Source organism: Vanellus vanellus (genome assembly GCF_965231255.1).
Source record: "Vanellus vanellus genome assembly, contig: HAP1_SCAFFOLD_68, whole genome shotgun sequence".
Lineage (NCBI taxonomy): Eukaryota > Metazoa > Chordata > Aves > Charadriiformes > Charadriidae > Vanellus > Vanellus vanellus.
The window spans coordinates 209,031-231,293 of record NW_028128833.1 but is presented as its reverse complement, the minus strand read 5'-3'; the positions used below and the strand labels follow the sequence as shown (position 1 = coordinate 231,293).

General features: G+C 55.8%; 1 pseudogene across 1 annotated transcript in view; it reads right to left on the bottom strand.

Moving 5' to 3' along the window:
- Window positions 1-4,667: 4,667 nt before the first annotated feature.
- The window catches only part of LOC309684024 (acrosin-like), a 57,044-nt pseudogene continuing 39,448 nt past the window's right edge, over window positions 4,668-22,263 (bottom strand). Inside the window, exons 2-4 of the transcript in view lie at window positions 5,887-6,127; window positions 5,501-5,627; window positions 4,668-5,027 (exon numbers count right to left, since the gene is read on the bottom strand). The product of the transcript in view is annotated as an acrosin-like (transcript). The remainder of the gene's footprint in view (window positions 5,028-5,500; window positions 5,628-5,886; window positions 6,128-22,263) is intronic.

The following is a 22,263-nucleotide window of genomic DNA, read 5'->3' as shown; positions in this document are numbered from 1 at the left end:
TGATGGGTGATGCCCACCTTTGCATCCCCGGGGCACCACCACCTACCGTTTTGCCACCTTTGCCTATCACACGGCCGGCGGCGAAGGAAGGCACCTTGATGTGGGCTTCAAGCTTCACTTCTTCTTTTGAGTTAAAGAAGTTTTCCTCTTTCAGCTTCCCAAATATTCACCCCTGGGCCTGGGGAGCAGATGGACGGAAGGAAAACCATCAAGCAGCGCCCGCTGTGCCTCTCCATCCCCAAAGGGGACGATGTCCCCACGTCCAGCAACATGAAAACCACTGTACCCAGCAAAGAGCTCCCCTGGTGCTGAGGGAGGCCAAGCCAGGCTGGAAGCACAGTGGTGACCACAGGGACGCCCTCCACTTGTCCCTTACTGTCCCCCCCACCCAGTGCACCTTGAGCTGAGCCTCGGGCAGCCCCGTGATGACCATCCGCTCGATGGCCTCGGGACCTTCTGCTGGGGCGATCTGGGGAGGGATGAGGAGAAGGAGCATGAGCGTGGCCCCCACTTCGGCAAGACCTTCCCTCTGTGGCATTTCCCCCCCAGCGCAGGACAACCCCCCCATGCAGGAGCATCCCCTCCCACCCGAGCCGGGCTGATAACCAGGGTGCTGCAAGCCTGGCCTTCTACTAATGACAGGCTGGAGAGGTGGGCACATGCCAACCTCATGAAGTTCAAGGAGGCCAAGTGCAAGGTCCTGCACCTGGGTCGGGGCAATCCAAGCACAAATCCAGGCTGGGCGGAGAATGGACGGAGAGCAGCCCTGAGGAGAAGGACCTGGGGGTGCTGATTGATGAGAAGCTCAACATGAGCCGGCAACGAGTCATCACAGCCCAGAAAGCCACCCGTATCCCGGGCTGCATCAGAAGTGTGGCCAGCAGGCGAGGGATGTGGTTCTGCCCCTCTGCTGCGCTCTGGTGAGACCCCACCTGGAGTACTGTGTCCAGCTCTGGAGCCCCCAACATAGGAAAGACATGGACCTGCTGGAGCAGGGCCAGAGGAGGCCACGGAGATGCTGTGAGGGCTGGAGCACCTCTGCTGGGAGGACAGGCTGAGCGTTGGGGTTGTTCAGCCTGGAGCAGGCGCCGGCCAGGGGGGCTCCGTACAGACCCGAGAGGTACGCCCAGGAGCTCTATGGTGGGAGAGAAAACGAGGGTCAGTGACGACCCCAGCGTGCCAGACCTTTCCCCGCCACCCCCAGCCCAACGCAGAGCAGCGTGACACCAGCATGATCCTGGCAGGGACACGGGGACAACCCTTCAGGCCCTGAAACCCCCCCTCACAGAGCACGGGGGCACCCGAGGGTGCATTGGGGTGAGCTGCGGCCCCAACTCAGCACGACCAGGTACCCCCAGTTCCTCCCCGATGCCATGTTTCTGCCTGTGTCCTGCCTTTGTAGGGGAAAACCAGCCCCAACGGCCTTTCAGAGCAGCCAAAACCCCACAAAGCTGAAACCGTGCTGTGACCATCATCAGTCCCCTGCGCAGAAAGTAGGGGATTGGCGAGAACCGAGCACCATGTCTGGTTTGGCTCTGATTTCCATCACCATTTCACTTTTCCAGGTCCAAGAGAAGAGAAAGCCAAGGCTGAGGAAGATGTTCCCCCAAGACCTGGGCTGGGGACAGGGGGGAAAGCAGCAAGGGGTGCGTGCCAGCACTCCAACCCAAGTCAACCCAACCCAAAGCCTCCTCAACTCTTCCATGTCTCAAATCCATCAGAAACTTCCCCTGGCAGTAGACACAACTCTCTCCTGCTCTGCGTTCCAGCAAGTGCAACCAGATGCTACCTGCAAACCACCTTTTCTCACGTGGAGAAGGAGCAGACCGAGCTCTCACTCCCAGCCCTCTAGTTAAAGCCGCTGCACCGAGGTTGTGCTCCCTCTCACATTGAGCCCACGCTCCCCGTGTCCACCCTCTGCTTCTGGCCACGGGCTGCTCCATGGCTCCTACACCAACATGTCCTCTCCTGCCCAGCCAGTCCTCAAGGCCAGCGTGGACACTGCACCTCCTCACTTCCCTCCCTTCACCAGGAGCCTCATTCCTTCTCCTCCATCCTTGCCAGGTCTCTAGAGCTCCACAGTTGAAGCTACTGCCACCGGCCCCAGGTCCTGCTGAGGATGCAGTCAGAAATGACCACTCCACGGTGTGAAACATAAAGTACTTGGGTGGAAGGAGCAGAGGCCTCACCAGGGTGGCTTCAAAAAGGTCCCACAAAGCTTTGGGCTGAAGGGGGTCCCACCAAACGCTGCCCTTTGGGACACCTGCCCAGCTCTTCTCCAGCACACCAACAAACGCTCAACCAGACGGTTCCCCAAGGCCGCGCTTGCTCGGGCGGTTGCCGCAGGCAGAGCATCCTCCCGCACAGCCAGACCAACCGACCCTTCTCAGTGCCCTCTGGGGCCACCGCGCACATCACACTCACGCACCCCTCTGCACCACCAGCCTGGCACTCACCCTTCTCCTCCGACAGCTCTGCTGCTGGCGTTGCCAGGAGAAGAAAACAGCACAAGTAAATGAACCCGCGCGAAAACAGAAGTTAAAGAGGACCGGCCAGTAAGGATAAAACAATATCCCGTATCTTATGAGGGGAGGAAAGGTCTAAAACCAGCAATCGATTCATTGTTGAAGGATGGATTGTTGGAACCCTGGATGTCACCTTACAATAGTCCAATTCTACCAGTCAAGAAGGCTGAGGGGAGATAGAGATTAGTCACAGACCTACGAGAAGTCAATAAACGAGTACAGACTCGGCAGCCTGTGGTTTCGAACCCATATACCCTCCTGAGTAAAATATCGCATAATCGTAAATGGTTTAGTGTAATAGACCTTAAAGATGCCTTTTGGGCCTGTCCATTAGCAGAGGAGAGTAGAAACTTATTTGCCTTTGAATGGGAAGATCCGGACACTGGGAGGAAGCAGCAACTCCGCTGGACCTCCCTGCCTCAAGGGTTCACAGAATCCCCAAATCTATTTGGACAGAGGCTAGAGAAAATTTTAGGGGAGTTCCAGGCAGAACCCCCAGTAAGAATCTTGCAGTATGTAAATGATCTGTTGGTATTGGGAGAGAAAGAGCAGAAAGTCAGAAAGAGACATCGATACATTTGCTGAATTTTTTAGGAGAATAATGATTAAGAGTGTCAAAGGCAAAACTGCAGTTTGTACAAAAGGAAGTAAGGTATTTAGAGCATTTAATTAGTGGAGGAAAAAGAGAAATCAATCCAGAACGAATTTCTGGGATTACAGCTTTAAGTGTCCCAAGAACAAAAAGAGAAATAAGGAAGATTTTAGGGTTACTAGGGTACTGTAGACTATGGGTTGAGGGCTACACTCAATTAGTAAAATTTCTGTATGACAAACTAGTAAAAGAAGGTCCACTACAGTGGACAGAAGACAAACAGGAGCCATTACAAAAACTGAAACAGAAGCTAATAAAAGCCCTGGTTTTAGCCCTCCCCTCCCTAGAAAAAAAAAAAAGAAACCAAAATCATTTCACCTTCTTGTAAACGTGGCAGAAGGGATAGCGCATGGAGTCCTAATGGAGGGACGGGGCGGACAAAGGAAACCAGTGGCATACCTATCCAAATTAATGGACCCAGTACGTGGGGGTGGCCCACATGCATGCAGGCAGTGGCGGGGACCGAGGCAGTCCCAGGCGACCGAGCTACCAGCACCTGAAACACCCCATCTCTTCAGCGATGGAGCAAACCTTCTTCTGTGGGTACTCTGCTATTCCAGCACCACGTTTGGCAGGTGGTCAAGGAGGAACGATGAGAGTGGCCACACTGCACAGACAACTGGAGGAATGGTTGGGGTCAGTGTGGGCAGAGGCATCTAGCAGGGCCAGCAGTGCCCAGGAAGCCGCATCAGTAATGCCATGGCGGTCCCAGGCGACCGAGCTACCAGCACCTGAAACACCAAATCTCTTCACCGATGGAGCAAACCTGGGAGGAGAGGAAGTGACCTGGGGTGGGTCCCTTGTTTGGGAGGAGAGACAAGGGAGGAGAAAGGGAGGAGTCAAGGAAGATGAGGGGGATGTTCAAGCAGGGAAAATGGAGACAAGGGGCGATCAATCCCCCGTTAACTACCCCTGAAATCCAGCTCTTCCTTCTGGGACTGAGAGCCCTGTTGGCTTCTCACTCTTTGCTGTGGTCAGCAATTTCTCTTGTCACGCTCAGGAGTTTCACACCTTCTGTTCAATTAGCTACGGCTTACGCTGGGCCCTAATCTCCAGCCGTGTGCCTTAATGCATACCCCCAAAGTTGTCTGCAGGTCACATCACTGTTTCCTATCCTCCATGTGCCAGTCTTCTCCGTCCCATGGTGGCTCTGAGCACCCTCCTCTCTGACCAGGCACCGTTTCAGCCCTTGGGAGTCACTCTTTCCCTTCGTGCCCTGCTGTCTGCCTGCAGCCTCATTGGCAGGCGCCGGGCATGCAAGTCCTTGCCTTGCACCGGAGACTGAATTGGACTCAAGCACGCTCAGCTGTGAAAATCAGGAACTTTATTTCTACAACCGAGTCAACATCAGCCCTTCTGCGCTCAGAGGAGCGCGGGCAGGACAGAGCAGGCCTTGGCACTGAGGCTGCCTTTGGCTCAGCAGGCATTGCCCCAGAAGGAAATGGTGGTGGAACAGGACGGCCTGCTCTGGAGCCTCTTCGTCACGCTGCTCAAGCCTTTTTCCCCCACAGGACCTGCAGCAGCTCCTGCACCCGAGTAAAGAATTCCACCAGCTTCTGGAGTGGAAATGGGCAGGAGCTAATCGTGCCCGGTGGTGTTGGTGTTGGCCTTGGCCTCTGATAAGGGGTTGAGGCAGTGAGAAAATGACTCCAAGCCCGTGCTGTTGGAGTACCCCTTACTGCTGGGCGCAGTCCCATCTGGACCAGGATCCAGTTGTAGAAGTGCTGGGTGGAGGTGTAGACTCCGGGCCGTTTGGCTCTGGCACAGCCTCTCCCCCAGCTGGTCACCCCAACAAGCCAGAAGTAGTCCGCGTTGTTGTCTTTGCACACCAGAGGACCACCACTGTCACCCTGCAGGGAAGGAGAGAGGGTTGAGGTGGTGTTGGGTGGCCGCTGTCAGCGCTCTGGCCGGCTCCTTCTCTCTCCCAGCACCTGCCAGAGCTCTGCTCACTGCACACAACGGCGCTGCTCCGGCGCTGGAGCCTACAGAGCCTCATCTGGGAGAGGGTGGAGGGCCTGTAAGGTCGGGCGCTCTCTCATCTCTGCACAGTGCTCCCGGCTGTGTGGAAGGGGGATGCTTTGGGATCTGGACCTATGGGCTGCCGGGAGCACAGGATGGGCTTTCTGGGCAGCGTCCCCGGGCTCTGGGACAAGGTGGGCACTGGGCAAGGACCTGCAGCTGGGGAAGGGGAGGTGAGCCCCAGCAGCAGTGGAGACCTAGCGGTGGCAGGGTGACTTGCCAGGCCAAGCACGTGCCGGGCGATGTTTGGGCGTTGCGAGAGGGCTGCCGGTGCTGCCGGGGCTTGACTTGCAGCACGTCCTACCTGGCAGGTGTCGATGCCACCCTGCGGATAGCCAGCACACAGGTTGTGGCTGTGGATGGCCCCTCTGTACCACCCGCTGCTACATCAATGAGCTGGACCTTGGCCTCCCGCAGGACATCCGTTGACCCTGCAGCTGTGAGCACAGAAAGCAATGAAGCCCCAGCAGCTCCCCCCCTGCCTGGGTGAACCCCTTCCCTAGGGCTTGGCTTTGCATCCTGAAGGCACTGTGCCCGTGTTTCCCCTCTGTCTGGCTTTGGGCGGTGGGTCAGCCCATTCTCCCCGGAGGCGTACGTCCCCGCAGCCTGACTGCGGCTTTCGCCTCCGCTCTCGGGAAGCCCAACCCCTCTCCCCAGTGTGCCGAGCTTGCACTCAGGACACCAGGACACTTTTGGGGAACTCACATCTTGCAGTGGTGGCGCCCCAACCGCTGACGTAGCAGGTGTGCAGCTCTGACACTCTAAGTGAGGCGTCGGGCACACAGGCAAGCTGGGTGTAGTAGTTGCACTGGACCGGCTGGTCCAGCTCCAGCAGGGCGATGTCGTTCCTCTGCGTGATATTCCTGTAGTGCTCGTGAACCAGCAGCCGCTTAATATGGCGCACTTGGGTCCCAGGGCCCAGCCAAGTCAACTGGGTGGCCCCAATCACCACGCGCCACATGCTGATGTGCCTGGAAAGCAGATGGAGAGGGGGGTCAGAGGGAGCGGAACCATGCGCTGCAGCAGCCCCGACTTTCCCTGCCTTCTGCTTCCCAGGGCAGAGAGGAGAGCAGTGCCACGCAGGCTGCCACCGCCCTGGCATGCCTTAGGCACGAGCCATGTGGCGCTGGAGGCTGCTAGGAAGCAGTGGCCCGAGCCCAGCCTTCTCCTCAGCAGTCTCTGGGCTGGGCTTGGCAGTGCCCAGGCACTGGGCGTACTGGCAGGAACGGGGATGGGAGTAGCAGGCGGTGCTGCATGCAGGGCACCCGCGAGGGTGGTGGGGACAGCCCCCTTCCCTGGCCCTCCTTACCTGGCCTCGATGAAGCAGTGTGCCGCCGTGAGGACCCACTGTGGGCTGATGAGGGACCCTCCGCAGATGTGCCCCGTGCCTGCTTCCCAGGGGTCCTGGATGCTGACGATCCAGGGCCAGGCTCCTGGACGGGCATCGGTGCCACCCACCACGCGCGACATGCCGTACTGGTAAGCCATGGGCCGGAGCCCGCAGGTCCCTCTGTAACCAGAAACTCATGACTGTCCTGCTCCACGGCGTGCTGCGGTTCAGGCTGAAGGTCAGCCCTCTTCCCTCCCCACAAGGCGCTGCACGGACAGCAGGGCCAGGGAACCCCCTGGGGCGGGCGTGCGTGCGCCCCTGTTTCTGCCTGAGCCCCGCAGAGGAGCTGTGCCAGCAGCCGGGGTGCTGGCCAGGATCTGAGGCTCCCAGGCGGGGTTGGGGAAGCTGTGGCCACGGGGGACAAGCGGGCTCCCTCCAGTGAGCCCCATCAGGGTTGCCCAAGCTCCCCCCCAGAGCCTGGGGCCACTTACCCACAGCTGTCCCACGCGCCTTGCACAGGCCAGCACAGGGCCAGCAGGACGACGACGAGGAGCAGTTTCATTGCTGCCAGTGGCGGCACGTGGCACCTGCAAGAAGCGAACCGAGGGCCTGTCGCCACCAGTGCCGCAGCCGACGTAGTGCCCGCAGTGCTCACGCTGCCCACGGTGCTCTTGTTCCCGGGGCTGATGTCACAGAGTCGCTGGTTCCGGGCACCGGGCCCGGTGGCCTCTTGGCAGAAGGGGGGGCACCATGGGAGGTTCCCGGCAGGAGGGGAGGCAGAAGCCGGCATGGCACACCCCCGACAGACCCCCGCTGAACGCTCTGCCTGCGGGACGAGGCTGTGCAGGCCCCGCAGCAGGCAGCAGCGCCTGGCTGCGAGCGCTGTCTGCTGACAGAAAAAGCCCTGTGTGGCATCGCGGCCTCTTGGGGAAGTTCACTGCCACCCCGCTCTCTGCAGCCCTTTGCCACCAGGGCCTTCCCAAAACACATACACCAGAAAACAGAACTGCTACAGGCAGCATGCACGGTTTGGGGTGTTGAGGGGCCCATCTGGCTACAGCCGCAGCAGGCAAGCGGTGATGTGCGAGCGGGACGAGTCCAGCACACCCACGTGCTGCACTCCGTACCTATGCGCACGCCTGGGCGCACACACAGAATCGCAGAATGGTTTAGGTTGGAAGGGACCTTGAACACCATCAAGTTCCAACCCCCCCTGCCCTGGGCAGGGACACCTCCCACCAGCCCAGGTTGCCCAGAGCCCCGTCCAACCTGGCCTTGAACACTTCCTGGGATGGGGCAGCCACAGCTTCTCTGGACAACCTGCGCCGGGGTCCAACACCCTCACAGTCAAGAATTTCTTCCTAAGATCTATTCTAAACCTCCCCTCTTCCAGTTTGAAGCCCTTCCCCCTCATCCTGTCACTACACACCCTTGTAAAAAGTCCCTCCCCAGCTCTCCTGTCGGCCCTTCAGGGACTGGGAAATGCCGGCACGTCAGTTTGTGTGCTGCACTCTGTGTGTGCACGCATCGTGTGTGCCCTGTGTGTGGGTGCACTCGGTGTCTGGGTGCACTCCGTGTCCCGGTACCCACACGGTGGGTGCACACTGTTTACGTGCAGTGTGGTGTAGATGAGCCTGTGAGCGTGCGCACTGCAGGTATGCGTTCACTGGGTCGAGCGCGTGCCGTGTGTGCGGGCATTTTGTGCGTATGCTGGCAGGCTGTGTGTGCCCGCACTGTGTGTGTGTGTGCGTGCTGCATGTGCATGCCTTCCACGCTCTGTGCATGACGTGCACGAGCACTGTGTGCATTACGTGGGGTGTTCCATGTGTGGTGGGGGCGTGTTTGGGGTGTTAGCTCCACCGAATTTGCCCCAGACTAAAATTCAATACAGTGAGTGTGTTTCTCACAATTTGGGGGCTCGTCCAGGAGACCTGAAGCCCACGTTTGGAGCCTTGGACGGGTGAGTAGACCGGGACGGCGCGCCACTGCTGATTTCAGCAATCCTCGGATTCTCCCCGCCCTCGGTGACGGACCAGCGGCAACAGCCCGGTGAAGGGGCTCGTGGACCAAAGAGGGGTCCCAGGGATAACCGTGGCAGCCGATAATACTTGTGCACGAGACCCGGGTAAGAAAATTGACTGTTAAGTATTGCTCGGGCGGCTGGGTGACGGGGGATTGAGAGTGGTGTGAGTGAGACGCGGACTAGATCTGCGAAGCGAGTGCGGAGTCTTTCTAACTGCGGTTCCGTATCTCCGCGAGGAGACCGGCCGGTGAAGAGACGAAGCGAAAGGCTGGAGTTGAGAGATCCCCCGGGGTAAAAAAATGGGACAAGGGAAAAGTAAAAAGGAATCTAAGGGAAAAGCTGATTAGGGAATTCCAGAAATACCTCCGGACAGTCCATTCGGGAGGATGTTGTTACAACGGGGGCAGGAAGGAGAGTCCTGCACCCGGGGTAAGGATAAAGCAAAGATGATCAATTACTGTATGTTTAAATGGACCAAAGAGCCCATGAGGCCAGACAGGCTGTATTGGCCAAAGTATGGTTCTGTAGAGGGACAGCTGTGTCAAGCACTAAATGTATACGTTAACTCTATAGAATCATTTGATCAAGAAGAAAGCGAGTATGCAGCGTGTTGGAAAGGAGCTGCAGGGGTTTTTAAATGGGAGACACAAAAGGAGAAGGAGAAGGAGGAGGACCAGAGACCAGTCTGGGATCCTCTTGAATACTTACCTCCCCCATATAACCCGGACCCTCCGGAAGGCACAAGAGAGCCTCAGGCCCCCGTTAGAAGGGAATGCCAGAGGAGACGGAGGCGGGAAGTGGGGAGGTCCATAGTGGAAGAAAAAGAGGAGATGACGGAACCAATTGGGCTGCATCCTTTACGGGAGGTCCCGATGCCAGGAGTTCAAAATGGGGCAGGATTTCTGAATGTGCCCCTAACCAGTACGGAAGTCAGGAACTTTAAAAAAGAAATGAAGAAATTGTTGGAAGATCCCCTAGGTTTGTCAAAACAATTAGACCAATTTTTAGGTCCAAATGTATACACTTGGGAAGAAATGGGAACTTTGTTCTCCCTTGAGGAAAGACAAATGATCCGTGTAGCAGGGACGAGAATATGGGAAAGGAAAAACGTTCATGGGGTGGTGGGGGACCAAAAGTTACCCCTACAAAGACCTGATTGGAATCAAAATGACTCCGCAAGGAGAAGAAACATGTCTGATTATCGGACGTTAATTATAAGGAGAATTAAAGAGGCAGCCCCGAGGGGGTCAAATGTGAGCAAAGCCGTTGGCAGTAAACAAGGGAAAGAGGAATCGCTGATGGAATGGTTGAAGAGGCTCTGAAGGAATATTCAGCAGTTTTCTGTGACTGATCCAGAGACTGTGGCTGGCCAGCAATTATTAAAAAATAAATTTTGTCACCCATGCCTGGCCAGCTATTAGGAAAAAAATGAAAAAGATGGAAGACTGGCATGAGAGAGGAATCAATGAGTTGTTACGAGAAGCACAAAGAGTATATGTGAGGCGCGATGAGGAGAAGCAGAGGGCAAAAGCAAAACTAATGGTGGCGACTGTAAAAGAAATAACAAAGACTAAAGATAAAGCGCCCCAGAATCCGGGGCCAGGGATGAGAGCACACAAGATACAGGGAGCCCATCTGCTGCCGCTCAAAAAGCCCATGTGAATGAAATCAGGAGCCCCAGAGGGCGGAAAGTGTTACCATTGTGGGCAGGGAGAACATTTTAAGAGAGAGTGTCCCAGGCAAAAGAGAGATCAACGAGTGTTTAAAATCTGTCAACAGGAAGAATACGCTCCCGAGTAAGGGTGTCAAGGGCTCTGCCTGCTGGGGGAAGAAAGAATTAGTGAGCCCTTGATAAACTTAAAATCAGGCCCCCAGGAGGAAATTTACACCTTTTTAGTAGACTCAGGAGCTGAGAAGTCTTGTACTATGAAATTGCCTTTGAATGGGAAAATCCAGACACCGGGAAGAAGCAGCAACTCCGCTGGACCTCCCTGCCTCAAGGATTCACAAAATCCCCAAATCTATTTGAACAGACGCAAGAGAAAATTTTAGGGGAGTTCCAGGCAGAACCCGCAGTAAGAATCTTGCAATATGGAAATGATCTGTTGGTATCAGGAGAGAGGGAGCAAAAAGTCAGAAAGAGACATCGATACGTTTGCTGAATGGTTTTTTTTGGAGAAAAAGAATTAAGAGTCTCAATGACACAACTGCAGTTTGTACAAAAAGAGGTAAGGTATTTAAGGCATCTAATTAACAAAAGAAAAAGAAAAATCAATCCAGAACGAATTACAGCATTAAGTGTCCCAAGAACGAATAAAGACTTTAAGGTTACTAGAGTACTGTAAATTATGGGCTAAAGGATACAGAAATTTTAGTGACTGAGTCTATGACAAACTTGTAAAAGACAGTCCACTACAGCGGACAGAAGACAAACAAGAGCAATTTAAAGAATTAAAGCAGAAGTTAATAGAAACCCCAGGTTTAGCCCTCCCCTCCCTAGAAAAAAAAAAAAGAATTTCACGTTTTTATAAACACGGAAGAAGGGATAGCACATGGAGTTGTAATGCAGGAACGGGGCGGAGAAAGGAAACCGGTGGCATACCTATCCAAAATGAATGGACCCGGTATGTTGGGGGTGGCCCACATGCATACAGGCAGTAGTGGCCACAGCAATATTAGTAGAAAAAAGCCAAAAATTAACCTCTAGAAGAACCCTAATTGTACATCCACACACACACTGTAAGAACTATCTTATCTCAAAAGTCTGGCCGGTGGTTAACAGATTTCAGAACTTTGAAGCACGAAACGATTTTAATAGAAAAGAATGATTTGACCCTCATAGTAGACGGAAACCTGAATCCTTCACAATTCCTGTAGGGACAGGCAAGTGGGGAGCCGCATCATGATTGATTAGATTTTATAAATTACCAAACCAGGGTAAGAGAAGACCTAATAAACACACCAATGCCCTATGTAATAAAACAAAAACAAACAAACCCAAAAAACTATCCAACAACTTTTTATAGATGGTTCCTCCTGATGTATAGTTGGAAAGAGAGCAAGGAGTTATGTCGTCATTGATGGGGAAGAAAAAGCAGTAATTGAAGAAGGAGGATTACCAGCAAATTAGTCAGCCCAGAGTTGTGAACTATATGCTCTGAAGAGAGCTTTAGATTATCTCCAGGGAAAAGAAGGCATTATCTATACAGATTCAAAGTACGCATATGGAAATTAACCATGGAAAGGAAGTCTCGTGATTTTGCTTTGACAGGAAAAAGCCCTGGAGAGCCTTCAGAAGGCGCATAAGAGTCAGTGCTGCTGCATGAGAGCAACAGACAGCAAAAGCCTTGAGAGTGCCTTCGGACTGGGGTGGCACCAAACCCCTTCGACCCTACTTTGCTGCAGTTGTAATTGTTGCGTGTTATAAATTACACAGGTTAAGTGTAAGAATTGTAATAAGGTCATTTGAGGTCCCCGTGGCAGACAGGAGCAGTACCTCTCCCAAGTCTTCGATCTTTAGTGTATCCGATGTGGGAATACAACCCCAATAGATAAGTGTAAGTGGATTAGACATTATTGTTGCAGAACCCACAGAGAATTACGTAATGTGGACCGACCCAACCAGAATGTTCATAGATCCTCGAAATATCAGCTCCAATACGAGTTCTGGGACCGAAGAAAGGACCCTATTGTGCCACAAGAATCAGAGATACCGGACTAAAGAGGAGGGAGGGCAAGACCAGGTTGGCCTCTGGACTCGCTGCCAAGCAGAACTATTTCTCGGCTGTTGGAGGCACCCCAATAGGCACGAGAGGTAGGAGTATAAGCCAGGGTGGACCTCCACTGCCAGAGGCCACTCACCCCGGGCGAGGAACGGGGCGAGCAAAACCCGCAGCGGGCCCGGGGAAGACCGGGCAGCCGGTTCCTCCCGCTCGGGGTCCCGGAAGGCTCCACGTTTGGGGAAAGACCTCCCCTCCATCCCATTCTTGGCCTATTCCAACTTTCACTTTTGGATGAAACAGCCCAAAAAAGGGAAAAAAGGGGGTTTTAAATATAATTTTTGGGCCCGAATTCACCCAAAGGCGCTCAGGCAGTATCAAAGCTCCAGAATAGTTTAGTTTTTGAGGGGTTTTCCAGAGGTGCTGCACTGAAAGTGCGGAACGGGCGTCCGAATGGAGTTGGGGATGGGAAAAAAATCCCAAATTGCGCTGGTAGCTTCTCCCAGGCCCCATTTGTATTAAAAAAATCCAGTTCCCCAAGTTATGTTATAGACAAATAAAGCACCAAATTACTCCCGATTCCTTTCAAGGCGCCGGTGACAGCACCACCCAGACAAAGATGACACGCACAGGGACACACAAATGTCGCTGACAAAAGGATTTGCAGCACTCAACAATTCCCAGCTTTCTTCCCCCCAAATTGTTTAGATTTGTCCAATGATATTTCCTGAATCCTGGGTAGAAAAAAATAATAATAAAAAAATAACTGGGGAATAAAAGCGGGGAGGGAGAAGGGGGTTTGGTGGTGAGAGGAGCGCTCCTCTGTGTATTTGTCCAAAACTCTGGTTTTAAGCCCTGAAAAAAAGGAGGTAGAGGCAGCGTTGTGAGGATTTAATGCGTTTTAAAACACTATGAAAAAGAGCTTTTTATAGATTCACCACCAAGGAAGAAAATTGTATTTAGGAAGGTGGGAAAACTGCCCCAAAAAAAAGTAGGAAAAAGCACCCCCAAAAAAGGGGGAGAAATGGGGGGAAACTGCCCCAAAAAGGAGGAAGGAAAAAAAAACTGAAAAGGGGCGGGGGGGGAACGAACAACACTTTATAGGAAGGGTTAAAAGCTGCTTTAAGGAAGTGCTAAAACCGGCTTTTTTCCACCGGGAAGCTGGGAGACCCCCTCATTTCCCACCTTTAAAAGCCGCTTTTTGCTCCAAAGCTAGGAAAAAAAAAAAAAAAAACCACCAAAACAAAACACCGCCCCGGAGGGAGGTGAGTGGAAAGGGCTGTGTGTGGAAAGAAAAGCTTTAAGGACAGGCTGGGCTGGGGAAAGGCGGTGGGCCCCGAGGGAGGGCTTGGGGAGCGGGGCTAGAAGCGTGGGTTTGGGGCAAAACTCTGGGAAAGAAACTGCAGGACAGGGCCAATCTGAGGATACAGTTTTCACAAAGCTTCAAGCAAAGGGTGACCAAAGGTGCCTCTTGTCCTTTTGTGGGCGGGTTTTGTCTAAGTTATTCATGCGAGTGGATTTTTGCCACACGGGATGGGAACTTTCGCTTCCCGGGATAGCTGATGCCCCTGGATAACCACTGCCCGCGAAGCGCTGCGAAACCCCGTGTTCAAAAATGAGAACAAAGGCCGGGTTTTGCCTCTCGGAAGGATCTCTAAGCACCGTCTCCACGTTATTTTCAGTACCTTTCTGGTTGTTTTCTTTCCCCCCATCCCCGTGATGTCCGTCGGGGGGGCTGGCGGAGCTCTGCAGGCGGATGTCCGTCTCATTTTGGAGAAGGCCGGGCTGGTTTCGGCGGGTCCCGGATCTTTTGGAGGAGGGCTGGGATGGTTTCGGCCTCGCATTGCCCGACGCGGAGAGAAGCGCTGGTGTGGAGCTCGTTCTCCTCGGCGCGGCCCCGCCCCTCTCGCTCGCGTTTGCCGCGGCGACGCAGGGGGGCGTGGCCCGGGTCTGCCCCTCGGCACATGCGCGGTTGGGCGGACGTGATGGGGAGCACTTCCGGTGTACGGCGGCGGTCGGGAGCTGTGACGGTCGGGAGCTGTGACGGTCGGTACCGGGGGGGACGGGGGCCGAGGAGAGCAGGAGCGGGCGGGCGGGCGGGCAGGCGGTGGCGGTGGAGTCCATGGCCAGTTTGGGAGGTTTGTGGGGTGGCGGGACTGGGCTGGGGGGCACGGGGGGCGGTCTGGGCCTGTTTGGGGGGGGCAGAGCCGAGTGGGGGGTCCCCGGGGAGGACAGGGCCGATTCAGGCTCCCCCGTCCCCCGCTGCCGCCCCCTCACCCCCCGCTCGCTCCCCGCAGGTGGCGGCAGCCCCGGCCGCAGCGCAGGGTGCCCGGGGCCGGCCTGGCCGGGCGCTTGGCTCCGCTCTGGGCTCCGCTCTCAGCCCCCCCCGGCAGGTCAGCCCGGCCGTGCCCCCTTGGCCCGCCTCCAGCCCACGGCCGAGCCCCCCCAGGTACCCCCGAGATGGGTCGGGGGCTGTCAGCGCTGGGCCCCCTGAAGCGGGGGTGGGTGGTGGGCACGGGCATTGCTGGGAGCCCGTGGGCAGCCCTGGGACCCCCTTAAAGCCCACGGAGAGCCCCGGGGCCCCCTTGTGTCCCCCGGAGCCGACGGGGAGCCGTAGCTGTGGAGTCAGCTTAAGGAGTCTGCCCTAAGGACTGCTGCTTTTTGGAGTGTTGGGGGAGGGGGAGGGTTGGCGGTGTGGGGAGTGGAGGTGTGTGGGAGGAGTCCCGTGTCTTGAGGGAGGTTTGGGGGTGTTGAGCAGATTTGGGGGAGTGGGGGAGGGGTCCCCTCCTTTGGAGCTCCCTGGTTGGTTTCTTCTCAACTGTGGGAGGCAGCGGGCGAAGGGGGAAGGCAATAGAGTGGGTTGCTGTATTTCAGTCCTTGGTTGAGAGTCAGCGACTCTGCTCCCTTGCTGCTCAGCAGACTATTAGCTCCGTGGGGCTGTTTCTCCAGGCAGGCTACGACTGCAGAAACGGCCCCACTTCCTCGGAAGAGTTGTTAGCGGTGACGTCTCCTGGGAACGTACTGCCTGATGTTGGATAGACCTGGCACCACGCAGCAGCTCAGAGCCCCACAGCGTATGCTGCCGCTCTCAGTTGGCTCCATCAAATCCTCTGACCTGAGAATGCCAAAGGTACAGAGTTGAAACGGGCTGTTCCTCACCCGCTGAGTCAGATGAACCTTTTTGCACCCAAGTTGGCTGGGGACTGCTCCTGCCTCACCGCCTTCAGGCGGAGCATGGCTGTGAGCAGGGGAGCTCAACACACAGTGCTTGCTGATTGCAGCCTGCTCCCTCGGGGGAGCACCCGCAGCCGTGGGATGGGAGGAGGAAGGACAGCACGAGGGCTAGAGACAAACATTTTATTTCTTTAACGTTCACATACGCAGCACCCCAGAGGGGTTCCCGGCCCCACTCCCCACAGCCGCTCAGTATTCGGGGCACTGTTGGTCTTCTGGGCCTGGCGCTGTCACCATTTGCAGGGCTGGCAGAAGCAGACACGGCTAGTGGCATCTCCACCAGCCCTTCAGGTAGCCCCACAGCCGGGCGCAGCCCTGCCGCAGGCACCTTCCTGCCCTGCACAGCCCTGGGTCTGCCTGGCCACACTCCCTGCCCGTGGTCTTGCAGGACTCCTCCGTCTTTGCGTTCAAGGCCTGGAAAGCACAGGTGATCTCCTGCACCCGCTCCACCTTGTCCATGTCCATGGCTGGGGGCCTTCTGGGGGACAGGTGCTCATCCGTGGGCCCCTGTGCCCTGTCCATCCCCTACTGGGGAACCCACTCTTTCTCGGTCCCTGCTGGCAGCTCCTGTGGAGGCTCCTGGCCGAGGACCGGCCCCAGTTTCCGCACTGCCCCACCAGCAGCCATGGGAGAGCGGGGTTGTCCTGAGTGTGTGAGCACCACTGGCTCTGTTGCTGCACTGGGCCAGGGCTCCAGGAAGTGGTAGAGGGAGCTGTGGGAAGAGGAGCTGCTCCTCAACAGGCTGCTGCAGTCCTCCGAGTTGGCCAGCGAGCACAGGCTGCAGGGGCTCTTGGGGTGGCCCTCGGGGGGCCCAGGAGCCCAGGGGGTGCCTGGACCAGAAGCAGCTGTCCCCACTGATAGGACCTATAGGCGGCAGAGGAGGGCAGGGGGACCTGGGGGCTTGGGGGGTGGGGGGTAGAGAGAGGCATCACTGCTCAGATGGTATATGGTTGGCAGGGAGCCCAGTGGGTCCTGTGGGGCCCGGTGCTTCCTCCTCGCTGCCTCCTCGGTTGCCCTGCAGAGGAGGAGAGAGAAGAGACCCGCTGCACCCTGTCTACTCCGTCGGGGCCCACGGGCAGCACCCCCTCCTCAGCAGGCGGGCAGGGCTGCCCAGCACAGGCAGGGCAGGGCACGGGCTGAGGGTCTGGGGCAGGATCTGGGGGTCTCCCCCACACTCCCTGCTTCTCCTGTGTTGACTTGAGCTCCCATCCTTCATCCGCTAGCCGAGAAGCTGCTGAGGGAGGGGACGGAGTCCTCCTCCCATCCCGCGGCTGGGGCTGTGCCCCCCTCAGTGCCCGACCCAGTGGGACAGGCTGGCACTGCGGGCACCCACCAACCTGGGGGGGTGATGGTGTCGGGGGGTGATGGTTGGGTTTTTCACAGAACACTTTGCAGTGTGGTGTCACAGCCCCCGGGGCCGGCGCTGGCACCGCCACCTCACCCCCGGCTCTCGTCCCTCGTCTTGCCCGAGGGCTTTCACCCCTTTCCTTGCTTGGCTTGGTTGTTTGTTTTTTCCTTTCTACCTTTCTTTTTTTTTATATTTGGGGTTTTTGTTTCCTTTTCCTTTTTTTTTCTCTTCCCCCCCCTTTTTTCCTTTTCCCTTTTTTTCTTTTTCCCCCTTTTTTCTTCCCCCCCTTTTATCTCTTTTTCTCTTTGTTCTTCTTTCCCCTCTTTTTTTTTCGCCCCCATTTTTTTCTTTTGGTTTTTTTCTTTTTCTCTCTTTAAGCATCTCTCAAGCTTTCTCCGAAGGAACGGCCCCTGGCTCTCAGCCAGCAGAAGGAGACTATGGAAGAGCTCTGGCACCCGTGGGATTGCTTTCCTTCTCCCGCCTCGCACTCAGTAGAGAGCGTGTTTTCCAAGTCTTTTTTTTTTTTTTATTAAGAAAATAAACAAAAATAATGCTCCAGCTATCAGTTTTGTAAGGCACAAAAAATCTCTAAAAGGAACAGAAGCGCAATGTGCTGAGGTATGAAAGCCTGAGGTAGTTTTTGTGTGTGGATGTGTGTGTGTCATCGGGGGTTGGGGGTTGTGTGTGTGTTACTTTTGAAACTAAAAAAAAAATTAATATTTTTGCTAGTGTTGGGTTTTTTTTTCCCCCAGCCCTGGGCTGACAACCTCTTGGAAATCTGTTTTTCCCCCCCGCCCCTCTTTCCCCCCTTCTCTCCTTGCAACTGGGATCTTTCCGCAAAGCGTTTACGGCCGAGCACAGCCTTTCCTTTAACCTCTAGAAAAGCCGGCTTGTGCTAAAAAACAAACATCCCCCTCCCGCCCCCACCCCCTCTGAAATGAAATAAATAAATAAATAAAATAAAGTCCTTACAAAACTTAAAAATCACCATTTGTTTCGTTATCGTTACATTAATTCTAAAAACTAATGAGCCGCTGTGCTGTACACTGCAGCCCAACCTCCCCCCCTCAACGCTGGGCGCACCTCTGGCCATGCCTGGGATGAAAACCGGTGGCTTTTAGGAAATAAAAAATTAAAAAAAAAAAAAAAAGAATAATAAAACCTCTCTCTCTCTCTCTCCTCACAGTGCCACGGGGAATGGGGGTGGGGGGGGTCTGTGTGGGGGTCTTTGGTTTGCACAGGGTGGCCGTGGTGGGGGCTCAGCCCCATCCTTACAGTGCTGGGGCGCACGGGGCTACCAGGCACAGGGTCCCTCCCCCAGTGAGGTGCTTTGGTGCGTTGAGGTGTTAGATGGGGTGGCACCAGCCCCTGCCCGCCCCGGGAGGGGGGACACCACCTCTCCGGTGGCACTGGATGGGTGGGAGGGAGGGAGCAGAGCTGTGGGAGCCATGGAGAAAGGCGTGGGGGTGTCCCTCATCGTGGCAGCCCCCAGCAGCCCCACCCAGCCACCCCAAGGGACACCCAAGCCCCATCTTGGTCCTCTCCCCGTTGGGTGACGCCCTTCCACCCACCCCGGAGGTGCGCTCCTCTCCTGTGGGGGGGACGCCCAGCGCTCGCCTGGCTAGAGAAGCACCGGGGCGGGTGCTTAGGGGGCATCTGAGCTTCCCCATTACACGGGCCTAATTACTGTGCTGTTGAAACCCCCACACCACATCCCCCACTCCCCACCCACCCCTTCTCCCCCCATCACAGCCATGGGGCAAACTCCCACCACCCCCACCCCCCAATCTCAGCTCGGCCGTGACCCCCCCGAGACACTGGAAAGAGAGCAACGGAGAGCGAGCTCAGGCTCGTGTGAGCTGGAGAGATTTCTCTTTGGGTTTTGATGTTGTCGGTGGGTGGGATTTGGTTGGGGTTTTTTCACAGAACACTTTGCAGTAGAGGACAAAAACGTGGTGTCGCAGCCCCCGGGGCCGCCGCTGGTACCGCCACCTCCCCCCACGGCCCCCCCCTCCCCCGGCTCCTGTCCCTCCTCCTGCCCCGCGGCTGTTCCCACTTTCCTTCCTTGGTTTGTTTGTTTTTTTTTCTTTTCTACCTTTCTTTTTTAATATGTGGGGTTTTCTTCTTTCTCCCTTTTGTTATTCGCTTCCCCCTCCTTTTTTCTCTTTTTTCCCTTTTTTTCTTTTTCCCTTTTTTTTGCCTTTTCCCCCTTTTTTCTGTTTCTCCTTTTCCCCGTTTTACTTTTTCTCTTTTTTTACTTTTTTCCTCTTTTTCCCCTTTGTTCTTTTTCCCTTTTTTTTTCCTTATCTCCCTTTTTTCTCTGTTTCTCCCTTTCCCCCCGTTTTCACTTTTCTCATTTTTTCACTTTTTTCCCCTTTTTTTCTCTTTTTTCCCCTTTTTTCTTTTCCCACTTCCCCCCCCGCTTTTTTTTTTTCCTCTCTTTAAACAAGCTCTCTCCCGAAGGAGCGGCCCCTGGCTCTCCGCTGGCAGAAGAGCCTACGGAAGAGCTCTGGCACTGACACGGGCGGGAACACCCACTCACACATCGCAACACAGCAGTTAGTTTGGCAACACCCCCACAGCCTGTCACAAGTGAGACCTGCACAGACAAAGGGCTCCTGAGTGAGGGCACTGGGGCAGCCCCACCTTAGAAGCAGCAGAGGAGCAGAGCCGTCCGGAGCCATCAAGAGCACAGGAAGGGCTATTCAGGGCCTCATTGTCTGCGCCGAGTGACCGTCTGCTGAGAACCGCTCTGGCGGCTCAGAGCTCAGCCCCAGCAGCAGTCTGGAGCCAACGGGGAAAAGTACACTGGGAGGAAGACTGGCAGCCTTCCTCCACAACGCCCCGGAGAGAATGACCACAGTGCTGCCTATTCCCATCGTTTTGTCCAACTCGTTTCTTTTTTTATTAGAAAATTAATAAAAAAACCCTCCAACTCGCAGGTTTCCAAGGCACACAAAATCTCTAAAAGGGAGACACAAGCGTGAGGTGCTGAGGTACCCAAACCTGCCCACGTTAGTCCAACTAAAGGGAGAGCGTCGGGAGGCGAGGGAGGAGGAAGGGGGAGGCTGTGGGATGGAGAGAGCCCTCCCCGTACCCCTCGGCTGTGCATCCTCGCAGTGCCGCGGGGAATGGGGGGCTGTGTGTTTGGGGGGGTCTTTGGTTTGCTCCCCTGACCTGCTGGGGGTGGGGGAGGAGGGTTTGGGACGGGGGGATGTCCGGCGGTGGGGTTACATTCATCGGGCGGTGCTGGGCAGCACGGCGGGAGCCTCCCTTGCTGTGCTGCGAGGCCGGGGCTCCCGGAGCGTGTTTCTGCTCCTGCTGCTTCACCTGCTGGAGCATTTCCCTCATCTTGCGCTCTGCAGTCCTGGGGAGGAGAGGGGAAAAGCAAGAGGTGGGGGTCAGGGCACCTCTTCTCCCCCCACCAACCACTCCCGAGCCCCCACTGAGCATCTCGCCACTCCCAACTTTTCACTCTGGACAAGCTGTAATTAATTTCGTGGGAGTGGTGCTGGTGTGTGTTTGGGTTTTTTTTTGTTAATTTTTTGTTTTGTTTTGTTCTTTTTTTTTTTTAACTTGTGCTTCACTCCTCGAGAGAGCCTGAATTTTTTGGGGGGTCGCCATCCCGCCGAAGTGGACAGGAGACAAGGTTATGGAAGATGCACCCAGGTGGGATGCGCATGGATTTGCCCGCACCAAGGAGTCCATTCACACCCTGGGTGCTGCTCTGCACAGCATCCAAAACACACATTTTTAGCTCAATCAAGCCAATCTTCAATTTCAGTTCTCGCACAGCCGGGGGGAGCTACCGAAACACCTTCAGTGCCTCTTGGGGACACAGGGACCTCCCAAAAGAAGAGCAGCAGGTCGCTCGGGTGGTGCTGGGCTCAGCAAGCCCCACACCTTTCCTCGGTGGATGAAAGTGGCCAGGGAGGATCGGGTAAAGCCACAGCCAAACAGTACCTGACTGGCAAAGAAATGCCCAATGATTTTAACGATGACCTCCTCGTTCTCGTCCGGGGTTTGGTCTCATGGCACAATGACTTCCACACTGGTTAAGTTTTGCAGTTCGTTCACCTGGAGGAACCACAAGAGGCTTCTGTTGTGGAAGAGCCAAAAACCTCCACTACCGGTGTCACGACGGCACCAGGCACCCTGTGTGTCTCCCCCTTCCTTGGGACCAACGAGAACCACCACCAGGACATGGGGGCTGAGGGTCAAGACGTCGCTGAAACCACTGTGCACCCGGGATTTGTCCCCCTGGGGTGGGCAGGGGTGATGGGTGATGCCCAACTCTGCATCCCCGGGGCACCACCACCTACCGTTTTGCCACCTTTGCCTATCACACGACCAGCAGTGAAGGAAGGCACCTTGATGTGGGCTTCAAGCTTCACTTCTTTCGCGTTAAAGAAGTTTGCCTCTTTCAGCTTCCCAAATATTCACCCCTGGGCCTGGGGAGCAGACGGACGGGAAGGAAAACCATCAGGCAACGCCCGCTGTGCCTCTCCATCCCCAAAGCTGATAATGTCCCCACGTCCAGCAGCATCAAAACCACTGTACCCAGCAAAGAGCATCCCCTGGCGCTGAGGGAGGCCAAGCCAGGCTGGCAGCACAGTGGTGACCACAGGGACGCCCGCGACTTGTCCCTTACTGTCCCCCCCACCCACAGCCCCCACCCAGAGCACCTTGAACTGAGCCTCGGGCGGCCCTGTGATGATGACCATCCGCTCGCTGCCCTCGGGACCTTCTGCCGGGGCGATCTGGGGAGGGATGGGGGAGAGGGAGCATGAGCGCGGCCCCCACTTTGGCGAGACCTTCCCTCGGTGGCATTTCCCCCCCAGTGCAGGGCAACCCCCCCATGCAGGAGCATCCCCTCCCACCCGAGCCGGGCTGATAACCGGGGTGCTGCAGGCCTGGCCTTCTACTAATGACAGGCCGGAGAGGTGGGCCCATGCCAACCTCATCAAGTTCAACCAGGACAAGTGCAATGTCCTGCTCCTGGGTCGGGGCAATCCCCAGCCCAAATCCAGGCTGGGCGGAGAATGGATGGAGAGCAGCCCTGGGGAGAAGGACCTGGGGGTGCTGACTGATGAGAAGCTCAACATGAGATGGCAACACATGATCACGAGATGTGGGGACTGAGGCAAAAGAAGGGTTAAGTGGGGTAGAACTAATAGGGAGGAATAAGCAGCTGCAGCACTGTTCTGGCAGACGATGAAGCTGTGTGAAGCTCCTCCCGAGATAAGGAGGTGCTGCTCACAGGGAAGAGAGATTCCCTTTTCGGTGGGAACGTGATCTTTTGGAGTACGCGATGGTGTAAACAAGTACAGTAGGCAATTACTGCCTTGGTAGAAAGGTATGTAAAGAGCACGCTTGCTTAATACAGCGGATTCCGGTTTCGACCCTGCATATC